This window comes from Lygodium microphyllum, chromosome 19 (genome assembly GCF_053477565.2).
Source record: "Lygodium microphyllum isolate KBCC chromosome 19, Lygodium_microphyllum_v1.1.10, whole genome shotgun sequence".
NCBI classification, from domain to species: Eukaryota; Viridiplantae; Streptophyta; class Polypodiopsida; order Schizaeales; family Lygodiaceae; genus Lygodium; species Lygodium microphyllum.
The window spans coordinates 23,268,903-23,288,386 of NC_141153.1; positions in this window are offsets into that span (position 1 = coordinate 23,268,903).

Consider the following 19,484-nt stretch of genomic DNA (forward strand, 5'->3'; position numbering starts at 1 on the left):
GGATTTACTCGTCAGAAAATTACGCCCAAACTTAAATTGTATGCACCATGCTCAAACGATCAATACCAATGTAATGATGAGCCATGAGACCAAGCTAAATAGACCCCACAAATCATGTACCCCAAAATGTATGTCATGTATGACAAAAGAGACCTTGTCGAGACAAGGACATGTACCCATCAGTAAAAGCATGTACCACACTTAAACAAAAGGGATAAAGGGCACAACAGAAAAAAAAAAGAGAGCATAAAGACAAAGAAAACCAAGAAGATCAAGCAAAGGATCGAAGGATGCCAAAGAAGCATTAAGAAAATGAAGAAGATTTTTTCCACTGTCACCAACAAACAAAATATCTTCCCATAGTGGATGTAAAAACCCTACCAAAGATGTAAAGTCTCAAGCTTTAACTTGACTAGGCTGCCTATGAGCTAGTCTCCTGGGCCATGTTATCATGTAGGGGGGGCAAAAGCCAGCAAGGGTAGAGATTCATCATTTTAGGAGGGTGTTGAGAATAGTAAATGATGCTTGGCCATAGAGGCCAGATGAATGCCCATAGAGGTTGAATGAATGCCCTAAAGAGGCTAGGAGATATGACAAAGATGTATGCTCTAGAAGCTCTAGGAAGAGATGTCCAAAAATCCCATATGCACAGTGAGTAGAATGGTACTATCCAAAAGCTATAAAGGCATGTACTTGTTGACACTCATTTGAAGGAGAATGGTACTTTCAGTTTGAGTCACTCAAGATTGTGTTTATGAGTCCAAGCTAATCTATCTTGGAACCTAATTCACTTGAGTTACAATCTCTTCTCTTTATTATGTATCGGTTCGGTCCTATGATTTGCGTCCACCATAGGCAACTAACTCTAAATCCATGTTTCTCAACAACCTGCAACACCTCCTAGTCGACCATCATGTACACTTCCCGCCAAGTCGGAATGGTGCAAGCCAAGCTAGCCTCCCAACCAGCCCACTAGATGTGGGGGTGTTTGCTAATCTGTACCCCCTCCTGACCTTTGACTTGGGGGTTCCAAATCACTGGCTATCGGTCAATCTCCTCTAGGCAAACTAGGAGGACTCTCAACTAGGGCCTTATGGAGGCCCTACCACACACGAAGTAAGCTATGTAGAAAAGGGGGATCTAGGGGGCATGATTTGGTCTATCATGAAATCCATCTCAAGGACGGTCTCCAACCTTGGTTTACACTCCTAGAGACCCTTCTATAGGAGGATCTTCCAAGGCTACCCTCCTAGTATGAGACCAGAGACTACTAGCTTGCCCAAAAGGGCAAGAATCTGATACTATGGGTCTATGATCCCAAGCCCTCCCTCTGACCAATGTTGGATGATGGACGCCCATGCCACCTTGGCCCAAGAGTCCTTAGAGCCTTGTGACCCGCTCCAGAGGAAATTCTGCACTAGGCGGTGAATTTGAACTACACAGGATAGGGAGAAGCACCATCACAAGGCGATGTACCAAGTCGTTTCTAGGAGGACCTAGTTAACCACCAAGGCTCATCCCGCTATGAAAAGGGGAGTAGTACTCTAGTAGGTTGGCTTCCACTGAATAGAGTGGAGGAATAGGATAAACTAATGGGGGGGAATGATGTCGAGTCCCACCTGGAACTCTAGGTAAGAGCCTGCCCTCTGCACACCCATCTAAATCCCAAGTGGACGGCCCACTTTGTGTTAGAGTCCAGGTTAGTAAGGAAACCAACTGACTTTTGCCACTTGATATTCGCTCCCACTACAGTATAGAGCACCTCAAGAGCTACTCTCACTCTCTCGGGCATCAACTCATCATCTTCTATGTAAAGTGCTATATCATTAGCATACTCTGAGTCTAATAGCTTTGTCTTCTCTCTCAACAAAAGTTGGAGGCTGTGTAACCTACTCACACGTGATCTGAGGAAGTGAGACATTGCATCTACAAAGAGTAGAAATAGATACGCGGCCAGTGAGCAGCCCTGGTGTACCAATCTCTGCCAGCTAAAACTCCTCCCCTTGCTTGCCACCTATGAAAACCCTATCGGTAGCCAATCTGTGAAGTGAGGAGACCCTGTGGATCCATGCCTAGGAAAAACGCAACGTCACCATGGTTCCCTTCAAGAATTCCTAGTCCACCTTGTCATAGGTTTTCTTGAAGTCTTGGAGTAATACAAGCAATCCCTGACCATTGTGTCGGGCCCACTCTATCACCTCAAAGAAGATAAAGACATTGTTAAGGATGCTCCTATCCTAGATAAATATTGTCTATGTGTCATGAATGATGTGTGGTATCACGAGTTGGAGTCACCTACCAATCATCTTTATCAGTGCCTTATAGGCTACCGACAACAAGGTGATTGGTCTCCACTAGGATAGCTCCAACTGGTCTCCCCCTTTGAGGAGGAGACTCAAAAGACATGTCAATAGACTCCCTAGCTAGCATCCGTCTTGAGCTGAAAATCTCTTGCAAAGCCAACTATAAGGGGTCCTTCACTACCTGACAACACCTAAATATATGCCATTTATTGCACCAATTTTTTGGCAAAACTGTATACAATTGACACCTTATTACTAAATTTTTACATGAATTTAATGCAGATGCGGTGTTCGTTGTTGTTGTCTTTGGAGGCCGTGTCCTTGCAGTTTGGCCAGGAAATGTCGGTCCAAAGGAATTCTTATTGAGAGGTCCCATGTTGGTGTTGTAATTGATTTGCATGTGTGCAAACCCCAAGATTTCACGCAACTAAAGCTAGATATAATTTGCTAGATATAATTTTCATTAGGGGGTCAGGATTAGCTTAAGACATAAGAAATTTGGAGGATGTGGTGCCTATGAGCAAACTTGGCCATCTAAGTCTAGAGACAACCAGAAGAAATGGATCCTTAAGGTAAAATACAATAGCAATGGTGCTACACCTCTTGCAAAACAGTCACATGGATCTATTTCCTACAATTTGAGATCAATGTGTGTGGATACCAAAGGAGAATCAACACTAAGTTGTGATAGTTCCTTAAGATCCTATTGTGTGCCTAAGGTTATTATATCAATAATAGATGGGTTTTGCTACCCAAGCTTCAATGACTATCTACTCTTTCTCGAGCTACCAAGACATTCTTGTCAACAACTCAAACATTTGCATGCTATCAATAACCGCGTCAATAACCACCCTAAGAGACCACACCATCTTAGGTGGGAACTTTAAAAAAAAAAAAAAACAAAACAAAAGGGACCTACTAAGCCTTTGATTCGAGGGACCTATGGTATTACCCACAAAGGCCTTGATGCAATTCCCTGCTACTTGGACTTCTAAACAAAAGCAAGTATTCCAATCATGAGTATGGATCCAAAAGAAATCCATTATTCTCGAGAGTGTTGGGCACATGGGCAAGCAATACAGTTAAAGATCGGGCTTTGCCATTAAGATCTGATTCTTGCTGCTATTTTTTTAAAAAAACTGGCGCAGAATGGTACAGGATATAACCCGTAGGAAGGAAAATGGTCTTGCAAGGGGCACAATGGAAAGTCGCAGAGATGTATGTCGCAGAGATGTATGCAATGTAAGTAACCACGATGCCGAGAAGATGCTCCGACCAGTAATGCCACGCAGAGACGTATGTATTTGTATGCTGGAGTGATCCACCTGAAGAACTCTGCAACGGTGCGGAATGGTCTGGTGAAGAACAACGTGTGAAGGACACGATGATGATGGACGACTATGTACTGCTTTGTAACCCATCGATGTCTCATGGAAGAATTGCCCTGAATAGACACCACCTTCGACCGACAATGGTTTGGTGAATTTCTAATATGCATTGCAATTACATTGTAATTCTGTATGATGTTGCAGTAGAGTGCTCGTGTTTAGAAAGAGAGAGAGAGAAATCAATGGCAAGAGGACTGTCGCAGTCGACCTTCATCGCCACCTTCGACCGACATAACCCGCAGTATAATGAGCGCATCGTTGCATCGTCCCTGTGATCTTGCCCTTTCACCGACTAGGAAACGGGGAAAGCAATAGAGAGAGATATATATCTCACCTCGACATGAACAGGATGGCGCCATCCTGCGACTGTAGGAAGTGAGAGAGAGAGAGATAAAAGCATCTCTCAAGCAAGATTAAAGTCACAAAAAAAAAAAACCTCATTAAGGTCACAATCAAGAAGAGAAGGAAAGATGAATTGCTCTATCCATGCCTTCTTCATCACACGATGCCATATCTCTCTCCATGAGAATTCGGAGCTTCAATATACTCGCCTAATCTAAAGTGGTAGGCTGGATGAAGATTGTCTTCTCGTTCTATCTCCTGGGCTCGCGTACGATTTGGCAGATAGATCAGAAAGATATTGCAATAGTCTCCTTGGCCATTGAGAGTTGACGCCTTCTTCAATTCAAAACCATAGCTAGAGTTTCAATTAACTCTTAATTAAGAGTTAACTTAAAACTTAAGAAACAAAAAAAGGGGGCATTCCTATTGTCATAGAGCAAAAGTCGTGCGAGAGTCGGAGAGGGAGAGAAAAATTGACGAGCTGACGATTGCAACGACTGGCGAGACACAAGACTCTCTTTGGCTCGACTGCAAGAGGACACGGTCTTCAAGGACGTGACGACGACCCGCGGTTTTACACGTAAGTGTCTTAATTCGTTTATCTAAAGTAAATGATATGGCATGATAATTTCTTTAGTTTAATATTTTTAAAATATGTCTTTAAACCTCTTTTCTCATGCTACATGGTTGTTTGCATTTATCTGAACTTGTTTTTATTTATTAAAAATAAAAAATAATCGAAAACGCTAAAAAATGACTTAAAATTGTCATAAATAAATTTTCATAAAATGTCTGATTGAAAATTTATAAGTCCTGATATTTTTTTTCTATAAAGCTTATAAGTCAGATAACTTACTGAATTTTTATCAGAATTTTTAAAGCTAGTTTGCTATATTTAAAAATTCAAAAAGTGTTATATTTAGAGAAAAAGCATAGTGTTTCTCTTTTAAAAAATGTGTTATTTACTGATATAAATTATAGATTCCTAGTGAAAGATTGGAAAGATAATCTTTGACTTATTAGTGCATTTTTGTTGTAAGGGTTAAAGAAAAGAAATAATAATTTAATAATATTTTACTTAAGAAATGCTCGTATAAAGATGTGGTGTTTTGGTTTTGAAAGGAGAGATTATACGCGGTGTGAACATTTAGGAAGCATGGGAAGTTACAAATAAAAAGTTTGACAACACTTTTTAATAATTAATAATGTTAGGTTGCAGTTATAAAATTTAGTTTAAATTAAAACAAATAAAATCAAACAATTTGATGATCGGATGGCATGGGGGAAAAAAGCCTCAGTATCTATATTAAATTTTTACATGTTATTCATTTTACAACCAATTTCTTAAATACACGGAGTGGAGGGCTACTAGGACTCATTGATAAATTAAAGGGTGCTATGGGAATTTAAAATAAATTATGAATGTGGACATGTGAGAGTATGGAAGAACTTGTTTTATTCTGGTTGATGTTTAATAATAGAAAAGAAGGAAAGGACGTTATATTCGCAAAATGAATTAAATACTTAAAAATTAATAAGCAACGACGAAATCGCGGTACGAAGTGGGGAGACGTTTATCAAGGGATAAAAGTTATGGGTTTTTAGAACATTAGATTGTTTGATTTGAATGTTTGTTGTTAATTAAATGAATAAAATGGACTAATTTTAATCAGTTGAAAAAGATAAATATATAAAGGAACTTAAATGGAGATATTTAAAGAGATTCAAAGGGATTTGTTACATGAAACAAACTTCTTAAAGTCAAATATCAAAACTTCCTGGATAAACCGCCACTAGTTGGCAGGAGAAATTTATGAGAAGCTGCTCCTTAAAGATGGAGGGAAACCGTAGTTATCTTAGGTTTAGCGATCTAGTGCATAATACAATTTACTGAAGTGTAGAATACTTGAAGTTGGACTACTGCAAATAAAATGTCATACAATTAATGGAAGACTAAATCAAATTAGCATTGTTAGTAGTACCAATCACCTGTTAGTGCAACAACTCTTAGGAGTTGGCTTGTTGACCTGGGTAAAAGTGGCTTGGTCTTTGGCCAGTCATTTTTTGGTGCGTTTGCCGGGAGCCAAGTGCGCCCTAGCGGGTGATCAATTTTCCTAGGGTATTCAAACCCTAGGTGTTACTTATGAGTGAATATGCAGTCTCTTTTCTAAGGGACTATTTTCCTAATTTGCCCCAAGAGTGCCAAAGAAAAGTGCTAGATAGGGCGAGGGATACAGAGTTAGTAGAGGGAGGCACATATTTTGGGCCACAATTAACTGCGGACTTTGAACAATTATCTTCTTGGAGCTGGGGTTATAACGACTGTGCGCAAACCATAGTTCTACTAGCGACACACTTTGGGTTAATAGACGCGGTAGAGATAAATACAATCAGTGTATCGTACCACTTTGATTGGTATCACCGCACAGCTTATCGGACGTTTAGAAGAGTAGTGTGGGACGATGTGTTGCCTTGGATATGTGTATCCAGAGGTTTAAAAATTGCTTTCGACACGAAAGACGTTAGAGAGGTTGCTGAAATTCTAGGCTTAATCCCCGAGCAAGAAGAAAAGTTACCTTTTGGGGAGATAGACCTAGAGTTGCCGACTATTTTGAACCTTCTAAGTGCGCATATAAGCGACAACCTAATTTTATAGCTTCCAATAAAACGAGCGTAATTTTGGAGTATGACAGTAAAAGCTAGTTTAGTACTCGTGGATGAATTCAGAAGAGAGACGGAAGCAGCAAAACGAAGCTAGGGATCAGCGAGTTAGAGAACGAGCAGTGCGACAAGAGGCTTGGCTATTAGAAAGGCTAGAGAGGATCAACGCATTGCTGAATTTGGGAGTAGACGTTGTGTCTAACTCAACGGTAGAACCTCTTCAGCCTAGCTTATCAACTGATAGAACACCATCGAAAGAAAGTGAAGCAGCTTCATATCAATGGAATCAAGTTGTCTCCAGTACTAGCAGTGTCACTGGGGAAAGAGGTCGGCAAAATAGTGAAAATAGGGAGAGTGAAGCTAATGCTACGGTCGGGAGTATTGAACTGCTCTTTGACTGGGATTTAGATTCAAATTTCGGATTGCGTCAATTATTTAAGAAACCTCAGGAACCTCCGTGGTTTGATACTATCAACGATTTAGGATTAGGGCTATTATTTAGAGAAACAATGGCTCGCAACCCAGTCAGATTAGCTGATTTCACACAATTCGGGGGGCTATGGGACGAAGATCCCGATGCCCATTCACAAAGATTTGAGGTGACTTGCGTCGCCAATGAGATAATAGATGACGACCAAAAGCTTCATATCTTCCCTGCAACATTAAAAGTTGAAGCAGCGAAATGGTATGGGAATTTAGATGCTCAACATAAAGGGACCTATGATGCCTTATCAAGAGCTTTTCTAGAAAAATTTAGACGACAAGGTTTTCAAGATAGATTGGCTCTTCAACTGGATTATCTGTCCCAAGGAGCAACTGAAAGTGTTGAACATTATATTGAGCGCATGGAGACAATCATTCGTAAGATGAATCCTGCTCCTGACGATCCCACGCAAAAATGTAAGTTTATTGATGGACTTAATCCTGAAGTTCATCAGCATTTAGTTTACAACGACCAGCTACGTTGGCAGATGCTAAAACACATGCTAGATGGTGGGAAGAAGTGCAGCTTAGTCAACAACGACGGAGAGATCTATTCAAAGAATCTCGGACAGAATATCCAAGCACTTCAGGTGGGGTACCTAAGAACGTGTCTTATGTGACCGTTCCTTTAAATCCCTTGGTAACCGCAAGCTCAAACATGTCGAGTGTACCTCTAAATCCGTACACTTCAATTCCAGCCTATATGATGCAGACAGGAATGCCTTCTATGCCGCAATCTCAATCTCCTCTGGATGAAGCAAAAGTAGCAGATATTATTGTGAAATCTCTAGGAAAATTAAAGGAGGAAATTATGACTGCAGTACAAGCGCCTTTGAAGGAAATTTATTCGATAATGACACAAGGATCTAGTTCTCAACAATCGTCGGGAAATTCGACTTCAAACCCACCTCGATCTAATATCTGGTGTGGTAAGTGTCATGGTTACGGCCATGTGGCTACAGAGTGTCCGACGCCTTCAAGGTTAATGCCCGATCATCCACCGTTTTGCTCTTTTTGCCACAAGACTGGTCATTTAGATACAAATTGTTGGCATAAATTAGGTCAAGAGCAACAACAAGCTCGTTCAATGCAAACGAATTACAATTACATGGATCGTAATAATAGGACTTATGAGATTGGACCACCCAATCAACCTTTTAGGCCACGAGGATTGCCCACCCAGGGTAGACCCCCTGTGCCTCGAAACAATTACAACAGTGATGGCAATCGAGGGAGAAATTCTCCTTTTAGAAGAAATAATGGAAATTTTCGTAATCCAACGGGACAAGGTGGTCAACAAAGATCTAGGGGACCAGTAATTTGTTATCGATGCCAACAAGAAGGTCACATAGCCACATATTGTCCAAATGCGCGTAAAAATCAAGACTATACTCCTCTTTGCAGGAGGTGCAGTGGTGAAGGACACTATGAAGAGAATTGTCCTAAGCGAGAGGATAATAAAATGTCTGACAAAGGGAAACAAACCTCTAACGAACCTTCAACGTCTGCTGCAAATTTAGTTGAAGTAGAAACAATAAGGAAAGATATTGGAGTTAAGTCAAAATTTATACCTCGCAAGGTGACTTTTAGAGCTGACCCGATGATTGGTGTCATTTCGAGGGCACAAAAGCAACAACAGAAGGAGCAAGGTTTAGAGGAAGAGAGTCCACAATTAAACGGAGCAGTGAAGGATAAGTCTAAGGACATAGATCCTAATATAGAACTACCTGAATCGGATTCTCCGCAGCATTCCTCTGACCATCCATTATTACCTGTGCCCTTAGTAAATCCTAAGATTCAAGTGGGAGTAGCTCCTTTTCCCGAAAGATTGGTTCCTCCTAAGGAAAGGAGTAAAGATTATGCAGAATCTGTAAATAAGACCTATGATCTTTGGGCTGCATTAGAAGAGATATCATTGACTATTAACCTTCGGCAATTGCTAGAAATAGCGCCCGTTTGTTGGAAACAACTTTACCATAAATTAGTTCGGCGTCGAAGGAAGAGGATTGAGATAAACGCTTCTAAAGTCAGTGAAAATTCTTCCAAAGGAAAAACAACTAAGGATGTAAAAATAGTAGATTTATTTGTGGACCCAGGAGCTCCAGTTATCGATACTACTATTAATGGCCACTTGCTACATGAAGTGCAGTTAGATGGTGGCTCAGCAGTTAATTTGATGACAGAACAGGCAATGCAAGAATTAGGGTTGAAAGCTCTAGAACCTACTCATATTGTTTTACGGGTGGCTGATCAAAGGAAAGTAACTCCTTTGGGGTTACTGCGGAATGTGAAATCTGTAGTAGCTGGATTAGAATTTCATGTGAACTATTTGATCGTTTGTTCGCAAACAAATATTTCATCATATTCTATGCTACTGGGAAGACCTTGGTTATACCAAGCAAGATGCATTCAAGACTGGTATAAAGGTTCAATTGTGATTGGTCCTCGAAATGATAGGGTTAAAATACAAGTTATTTCAAAAGGATTTTTGAAAGATTCAGGAGATGAAGCAGTTAGTGAAATGGATGAGAAATCCAACAGTGAGTTTTATGATTCGGGTATGGAGGGGACTGATCATGAAGGGCCTTATGCCTGGTTATTTAAAACACCACATGTAGCAACAGCAGAAAAAATAGAGGTCAATATAGTACATCAGCCTCACAAGGTAGAACATATGGGTATTGGTGAGTATGATGTAGCATTTTCATTTGACAATGATTCGGATGGGGATATTACTCAGTGGTTATCCACATCCGAAGATACAACCCTCGACTGCTTAATGCTTTCAGCAGAGGAAGCAGAATATCTTGATGATTCGCTTGAAACATGTTTTCAATTATCTACGGATCAAGAAGGAAATAATCAAGAAGATGTATTTTCTGCTTACAACAGCTCGGAAGCGGTTTCTTTGGATGAATTAGGGGAGGAAGAAATGCCTGAGCTAATGATATCTGATGTGGCTGACATTTCAATAACCTCTTCAGAAAGTATGGGAGAAGATGATGTTACTAATAATCATAATAGTATGCTTGAGAGTAGGATTTTAGAAGCTCTTCCTTATGGGGAAAATGCTTTACCCTTTGGATTTGGACAACTACCAGATAGAGCTAAAAGGATTTATTACTACCAGCTAGAAAGGAAAGAAAGAAAAAGGAGAAGTAGGCATAGATGCAAACCCTTACAAAGACCACTATCTCGTGAGGATGAGGATGATTCAGCTTCGGCTTTTAATAGGTTTTCACAGACTTCTCATGAACATCATGGTAATTACGCTAGGATTATTAGAAAATTGAACGAGGCATTGGAAGTAGAGCGTGAGGCAGCGTTGACTGCTGTAAATGAAGCAATGAAGAAGATTACTGAGTTGCAAAAGGAAAAGGCAGAGTTTCAGTTTAGAGAAAGGCGATATCTAGATGAAATCTCGCTTTTAGAATTTTATTTAGAAGAAGAGAAATCTAAATCCAGTAGGGGTGAGTTACAGATGGACCAAACGTTATCTATGGATACAAATTATTGGGAAGAACATGAAAACACTGATAGGTTTTTGGAAAAAAATAAATCTAAGAATACTTTTGAGCCAGAGACTCAAGAGAAAAACCCTACAAATGTTCCCTGGTTGTGTCATTCTTTTAGGCGTTCGACCGGAATTGCGCAGAAGATTTATCGCTGTTCTAGGGGACCGATAATTGGTTATCAACGAGTCCAATCTGAACCTACTAAGGTTAAATTGCACAATATGCAAGCGGTGGTGTTGCCTCATCCAAAAGAAAGAGTAATGGATTTTACTATTTATGGGGATGGGCAAGAGCCACAACTTAGATGGTTTGAACCTGCAGCACCTAGGAATTTTGTGGAACTGAAACAAGTTATACATTATTTGGGCTGTCGAATTCAGGGCGAGGAGGATGAGAATCTACATTCATTAATTCTCAAGCTTAAAGATAATCAATGGTTTTGGAGTTTAGATGATCAGGAATATCTAGAAAAGAATAACGAAATTTTACGTCGATATCGCCGTAGGTTACATGCTCAATATCCATGTAATTCAGAGCAGATACCTAGCGTAATTGACTCTGTAAGAACCTCATTTACCATGAAATCTCGTAAAAATGTAAATGTCAATAATGGCGGTTTAGATAAATATGGGAAAGGATATACTGAAAAATCCTTTCCTGAGTTAGTAAATGTTTATGGAGTAGAAGTTGATGGTGCTACGCAAGATAACCTGGCTATTATTCCTTATAGGGCTTTACCCTTAGTAAATTCTGTGAATGTGGGAGAAGAAGCACTGGAATCAAGTACTAAGAATAACCTGCTTGAAAATGTATTGATGCAGATATCCGAAGATGTGCCCACAATTAAGCCACGAAGAATAGACTCTCTATTTATTGAAGAGCCTGAAGTTGAAGTAGTTAAGCTTAAAATGGCAGAAGGAAAATATTTAAATTTAGGAGACCAATTGGAATCGCCACATCATGAAAGATTCGAAGAAGTCTTACGAGTGCATGTTGACGCTTTTGCTTGGTCATATAGGGACCTTAAGGGTATTAAAGCTGAATTATGTCAGCATTTTATTGATCTAGAACCAGGCACAAAACCTGTATGTCAACGTCAACGACGAACAAACCCTGTGTATGCAGAGTTAGTGAAGGCTGAAATTACTAAGCTTTTAGATGCTGGATTCATTTATCCTGTTGCATACAGTGAATGGGTATCTACTATTGTGGTAGTACCCAAGAAGAATAGTAAGAAGATTCGCATTTGTGTCGATTATAGAAAGCTGAATAGCAAAACACATAAAGATCATTTTCCTTTGCCATTTACTGATCAGGTACTTGATAAGGTTGCTGGTCATGAGCTGTATTCTTTCATGGATGGATTTAGCAGTTACAACCAAGTACTAATTCATCCTGAAGATCAATCCAAAACTACATTTACTACTGAATGGGGTACATTTGCTTATAGAGTAATGCCTTTTGGTTTGCGCAATGCACCCGCAACATTCCAGAGAGTTATGATTGCAGCTTATCAAGATTTTCTACGTCAATGGATGGAAGTTTTCTTAGATGACTTTTGTGTCTATGGTACGGCAAAAGAAATGCTTGAGCTACTAACGCAAGTATTTGAACGTAGTGATGAAGTAGGTATATCCTTGAATCCTGATAAATGTGTTTTTGGAGTACCAAAAGGAACCTTATTGGGGCATATCGTTTCTAAAGAAGGTATTGCAATGGATCCAGCTAAAATTATTAAGATTTCTGCACTTCCACCTCCAACAAATCTTAAGCAATTGCGTGGATTTTTAGGACATCTAAATTATTATCGGAGATTTATTTCCGATTTTGCAAAGGTGGCATCACCTTTGACAAATCTACTACGAAAGGATACTCCTTTTATTTGGGATAATGTTTGCCAGAAAGCATTTGAATTTCTTAAACATAAGTTAATTGAAGGACCAGTACTCGCACCCCCAGATTGGACAAAATAATTCCATATTCATGCTGATGCATCTATGTATGCTGTAGGAGCTGTTTTGTGCCAAGCAGATGATAATAAGGTGGATCATCCAATTTATTATGCGAGTCGAAATTTAAGTGATGCAGAAAGGAATTATACCACCACTGAGAAAGAATGCCTATCGATGGTATTTGCGGTGGAGAAATTTCATCATTATTTATTAGGGAATAAGTTTACCATATATGTTGATCATGAGGCATTAAAGTACTTGCTTAATAAAGCAAAACTTTCAGGACGTGTGATTCGTTGGATGTTGTTATTCCAAGAGTTTGATTTTCAAATAGTTACTCGTCCTAGTAGGGCTCATGTTCTAGCAGATCATCTATCACGATTATTAACATCAGACAAGGAGGAAGGTGTGGAAGATGATTTGCCGGATGCATCACTTTTTACTGTGGAGACACAAGTTCCATGGTATGCTGATATTGCAAATTTTCTTAGTACTGCTCGATATCCACCTAGTGCTGATAAGCGCAGGAAACGTCAGATATTAATGCAATCACGATCCTACGGATTATTAGGGGGTTACCTTTATAAATTTTTTCCACGCGAAGGTATCTATCGACGCTGTGTAAGGGAAGATGAAGTACCAGTGGTTCTTAAGGCATTGCATGATGAGCCGTGTGGTGGCCATTTTGCCGGTGAATTGACTGCAAGAAAAGTTCTATTAGCTGGTTATTGGTGGCCTACCCTATTTAAAGATGCTTATTATTATTGTCGCAAATGCGATGTATGTCAAAGGACTGGTCGTCCTTCTAAGAGTTTTGCTACGCCTTTGACACCTATATTAGCATTAGCACCTTTTGAGAAATGGGGAATTGATTTTGTAGGCCCAATTGATCCGCCTACTAGATATCGATCGAATCGTTATATCTTAGTCTGTACTGACTATATTACAAAGTGGGTTGAAGCGAAAGTGCTTAAAACGGATAAAGCCATTGATGTGGCTAAGTTTATGTATGAGGATATTATTACACGTTTTGGTTGCCCACTAGAATTAGTAAGTGACCGAGGTTCCCATTTCTTGAATGGTCTTATGAGCGAGTTAATGGAAATCTATAAAATTAAACATCGCAAATCAACACCTTATTATCCCAGAGCTAACGGTCAGGTTGAAGTAACCAATCGCATTATCTGTGGGATTTTAACTAAAACGGTTGCTTCCCACAGGCGAGATTGGGATGAACGTTTATATGAAGCGTTATGGGCCTATAGAACTACTTATAAGGTGACAGTGCAAAATACTCCCTTCAATTTAGTTTATGGTACTAATGCTATATTCCCTATTGAGCAAGAGTTGCCCACTTTACGAGTAGCTCTATCATTACGACTAGGTGAGGTTGAATCTTTGAAACAACGGATTTTACAATTGGTAAAGTTGGATGAGGAAAGATTATTAGCTCTACAAAGTCTAGAAGCAATGCAAAAACATCGTAAAGCATGGCACGACCAGAATATTAAAGTACGGGAGTTTAAAGAAGGTGATTTAGTTTTACTTTATGACAGTCGTTATTATAAATTTCCTGGGAAGCTTAAAATTCGTTGGTTGGGACCTTTTAAGGTGATTAATGTTTATGATAATGGTTCTCTTGATGTGCAGGATATTAATGCTGAAAATGAGATATTTAGGGTCAATGGCTTGCGCCTTAAACATTTTGTGACTTAGGCTAGCTAGGTATAGTTAGGTTAGTAGTTAAAATAATATTTTGACTAATCCACCCTTGGATGTCTTTTCTTTCTTTGGGGGGCTTTTAAATGGGATGCATGTATGGCCTTTTTGTGGATGGACGCGCTTTACACTCGTATTGATGCCGATAGTACTGATCCTGTTCATGCTGGACCTTACGATATTCTGCATTTTCAGACGCATGACAGGTTTTTATATGCACCGAGAGGGGAGGCCTATTGTGGTTCTTCTTTTGTGATTATTTTTTGTTTACAGTATCATCCACCTTTTGGTTGTAGGTCCTGTCAGCGGCATTTATTTGTGCGTGCTCAGCTCTTGTGTTGGCAGTGTCGCACATACTTTCGACGCTATGGTACCACTGCCATGCAGGAAATGATTGGTTATACCTACCAGCGTCATGATTATAATAGTGTTTTTTCTCCTGAGCGCGGCGCTGGTCAGTTTCGAGTAGGTAGAGAGCAGGCAGAATTTGCGAGATATCGTTCCACTGTCTACCGCCTTACTCCATCTTACCATGGTTTGCAGACTAGTGTTCCCTGCCCATGTTGGGATTATATTTGTTGGTATATGGATGCGACCGAGGGGCATTCCTTAGATGCTTTACTAGTGGCCCCTATGCCCTACTATGATGATGCAGCTTCGGCTTCGCTCCATGATGTGATGGAGGTTCTTAGCGATGCACCTGATAGCAGATCTGTGACTTCTAATATGTCTACGCTAGAGGCTATTCTTGAGCATCCTATAGATGATAGTTTAGTTAATAGGTTTGACTTAGATGGAGTTGATGATTTTGGATTAGGATTATTGTTTTCACTAGAAGATCTCAGAGACTTTGAAGATTTTAGTCTAGATATTTTGTTTTCTTAGTCTTTTATGTTTTTCTTTTATTCTACATTTTAAACAACCAAACAAACAAATATATATCATTAAATATATATATATATATATATATACAATGCTTTGAGTTATTGATATCCTGTAAGTTTTCATGCACTTTCGTTTTATTTTTTTTCACGTAGTTAGGTAGTTAGTTGCATGCACGGTCAGGGTATTCCTTTCAGTGCTGGAGTTTGGGATATTTAAGTTAGTAAGATGGACAGTTCTATATGCAAGAATGGTTATCAAGTGGAGCAATATACTGCTTCTTAAACAACCAAGCAGTGGAAGCGTTACGACAGTCTAGTTGATCGCGATTGTGACATGAGTATTTGACAATTCTTTTGTACAGGGAAAAGTTTTATTATTTATCTAACCCTTTAACATTGTACTGGCTAGTGTATGTTTCATGTGCAGATTTGACTATGATTTTGCGTTACACACTGTTGTATGTTTCTGTTGATTCTTGGAGTTGCAATATCCACGAACATACAAGGTTGTTTCATACCTAAACTTTTTATTTCATATTCATTTTGGAAGAAATACATGAATAAAAAAATTGATGGAATGAAATTAGAGATGTCGAAGAAGAAAAAAAAACACTTAAGTAAATTACATAGGAATTATAAATAAATATTTTAAACAAATATGAATGATATATATATACAATTCTCTCTATATGAAGTCCACTCACAAGGGATGGGACTTAGCATTAGGGAGTGATTAAAAGGGGGGTGATGTGTGTGCATAACATAGTGAATTTCATTGTATGGGTGTCCGATTAGGAATCCTATAGAGTTTTCCCCTATCTTTTGGTCGCTTTTCTAGCGATATGTGGGATAGCCGAATAACAAGGTTCTCTCCACGAAATTTTGACTAGGAGTAGCGTGGAAGAAAGATGCTGAGCTGGTGAGTATTCTTTGCTTATCATTTGCCTAGGCAGAGTGACTAGTATTATGCGTTAGATTAGATTCCTCGAGCAAAGTTGTTGAGCTGAAATGTTTGACCGTTCAATTAAGTAATGTATTCTTAGCTTTCTAGCTGATCCTTTAAAATTAAAAAAATACTTAAAATCCAATCCAACTACTAAAAGTTTGGAAGAGTCTATATATTTATTCTTTTAAAGAAAGAAAGAAAGAAGAAAAACAAACAAGAAAAAACACCCTGAGACTGCAGGGTTTGAAAAAAAAAACAACCAAAAGAAGATAACCATCGCCTCTGAGGTCCTGGTAGGCTGTAGGGATTTCCTTGACAGGTGCCCTGCGTCCGATGCCTTGTATCTCTTTGGGGTGGGACCTTTTGGGAAAGAGAATCAATGTATATACTCTTTTGACATTTTTTTAAAAAAAATCCATTAAAACATAAACTTAAAAGAAGAGCCTTGGACAATTAGAAGTTACGAACCATTGGCTGGTTGTTCTAGTAGAACATGGAGGGTTAGCAGCTAAACCCTAGAAGTCCTATTTAGTGTTGTAGTATTAGTTTGCCTTGTTTGGGTTCTTTGCTAAGCAACGACCTTATCAGTGATGCTATTTCAGAAGCAATATTTTTAGTAGGATAGTAGTGTGGCAATTTATTGCCTAGAGGGATTATTGTTGTTTAGCGGCTCTAGACAGCTTCCTAGTTGGTATATTCTATGCAATGGATGAAGCTCTGTTATGCATTTAAGTGGGGAGAGTGAGTAAGGGAGAATGCTAGTTTGCATAAGTTTTTATACAATTTACTTGAAATGTTTGCATTGTTTGCATTTTACTATGACACCAACAAGTATTTTTCCTATCTTTTTAGTGTCTACTAGTTGTCCATGTGCGGTTTTGCAGATCTTGTAGCTGTGCTCGTGAGGACGCTTCGCAATTAAGTGGAGGAGAGTATATTTTTTCTTTCAAAGTTGCGTAGCAGTGCTCGTGGTAGCAGTGTTCGTGATGCTGAATGTTCGTGATGTAGCTGTGCTCGCGAGGACGCTTCGCAATTAAGTGGGGGAGAATGACAACACCTAAATATATGCCATTTATTGCACCAATTTTTTGGCAAAACTGTATACAATTGACACCTTATTACTAAATTTTTACATGAATTTAATGTAGATGCGGTGTTCGTTGTTGTTGTCTTTGGAGGCCGTGTCCTTGCAGTTTGGCCAGGAAATGTCGGTCCAAAGGAATTCTTATTGAGAGGTCCCATGTTGGTGTTGTAATTGATTTGCATGTGTGCAAACCCCAAGATTTCACGCAACTAAAGCTAGATATAATTTGCTAGATATAATTTTCATCAGGGGGTCAGGATTAGCTTAAGACATAAGAAATTTGGAGGATGTGGTGCCTATGAGCAAACTTGGCCATCTAAGTCTAGAGACAACCAGAAGAAATGGATCCTTAAGGTAAAATACAATAGCACTGGTGCTACACCTCTTGCAAAACAGTCACATGGATCTATTTCCTACAATTTGAGATCAATGTGTGTGGATACCAAAGGAGAATCAACACTAAGTTGTGATAGTTCCTTAAGATCCTATTGTGTGCCTAAGGTTATTATATCAATAATAGATGGGTTTTGCTACCCAAGCTTCAATGACTATCTACTCTTTCTCGAGCTACCAAGACATTCTTGTCAACAACTCAAACATTTGCATGCTATCAATAACCGCGTCAATAACCACCCTAAGAGACCACACCATCTTAGGTGGGAACTTTAAAAAAATAAAAAAAAATAAAAAATAACAAAAGGGACCTACTAAGCCTTTGATTCGAGGGACCTATGGTATTACCCACAAAGGCCTTGATGCAATTCCCTGCTACTTGGACTTCTAAACAAAAGCAAGTATTCCAATCATGAGTATGGATCCAAAAGAAATCCATTATTCTCGAGAGTGTTGGGCACATGGGTAGGCAATACAGTTAGAGATCGGGCTGTGCCGTTACAGATCTGATTCTTGCTGCTATTTTTTAAAAAAAAACTGGCGCAGAATGGTATGGGATATAACCCGTAGGAAGGAAAATGGTCTTGCAAGGGGCACAATGGAAAGTCGCAGAGATGTATGTCGCAGAGATGTATGCAATGTAAGTAACCACGATGCCGAGAAGATGCTCCAACCAGTAATGCCGCGCAGAGATGTATGTATTTGTATGCTGGAGTGATCCGCCTGAAGAACTCTGCGACGGTGCGGAATGGTCTGGTGAAGAACAACGTGTGAAGGACGCGATGATGATGGACGACTATGTGCTGCTTTGTAACCCATCGATGTCTCATGGAAGAATTGCCCTAAATAGACACCACCTTCGACCGACAATGGTTTGGTGAATTTCTAATATGCATTGCAATTACATTGTAATTCTGTATGATGTTGCAGTAGAGTGCTCGTGTTCAGAAAGAGAGAGAGAGAAATCAATGGCAAGAGGACTGTCGCAGTCGACCTTCATCGCCACCTTCGACTGACATAACCCGCAGTATAATGAGCGCATCGTTGCATCGTCCTTGTGATCTTGCCCTTTCACCGACTAGGAAACGGGGAAAGCAATAGAGAGAGATATATATCTCATCTCGACATGAACAGGATGGCGCCATCCTGCGACTGTAGGAAGTGAGAGAGAGAGAGATAAAAGCATCTCTCAAGCAAGATTAAAGTCACAAAAAAAAAAACCTCATTAAGGTCACAATCAAGAAGAGAAGGAAAGATGAATTGCTCTATCCATGGCTTCTTCATCACACGACGCCATATCTCTCTCTATGAGAATTCGGAGCTTCAATATACTCGCCTAATCTGAAGTGGTAGGCTGGATGAAGATTGTCTTCTCGTTCTATCGCCTGGGCTCGCATACGATTTGGCAGACAGATCAGAAAGATATTGCAAAAGTCTCCTTGGCCATTGAGAGTCGACGCCTTCTTCAATTCAAAACCATAGCTAGAGTTTCAATTAACTCTTAATTAAGAGTTAACTTAAAACTTAAGAAACAAAAAAAGGGGGCATTCCTATTGTCATAGAGCAAAAGTCGTGCGAGAGTCGGAGAGGGAGAGAAAAATTGACGAGCTGACGATTGCAACGACTGGCGGGACACAAGACTCTCTTTGGCTCGACTGCAAGAGGACACGGTCTTCAAGGACGTGACGACGACCCGCGGTTTTACACGTAAGTGTCTTAATTCGTTTATCTAAAGTAAATGATATGGCATGATAATTTAGTTTAATATTTTTAAAATATGTCTTTAAACCTCTTTTCTCATGCTACATGGTTGT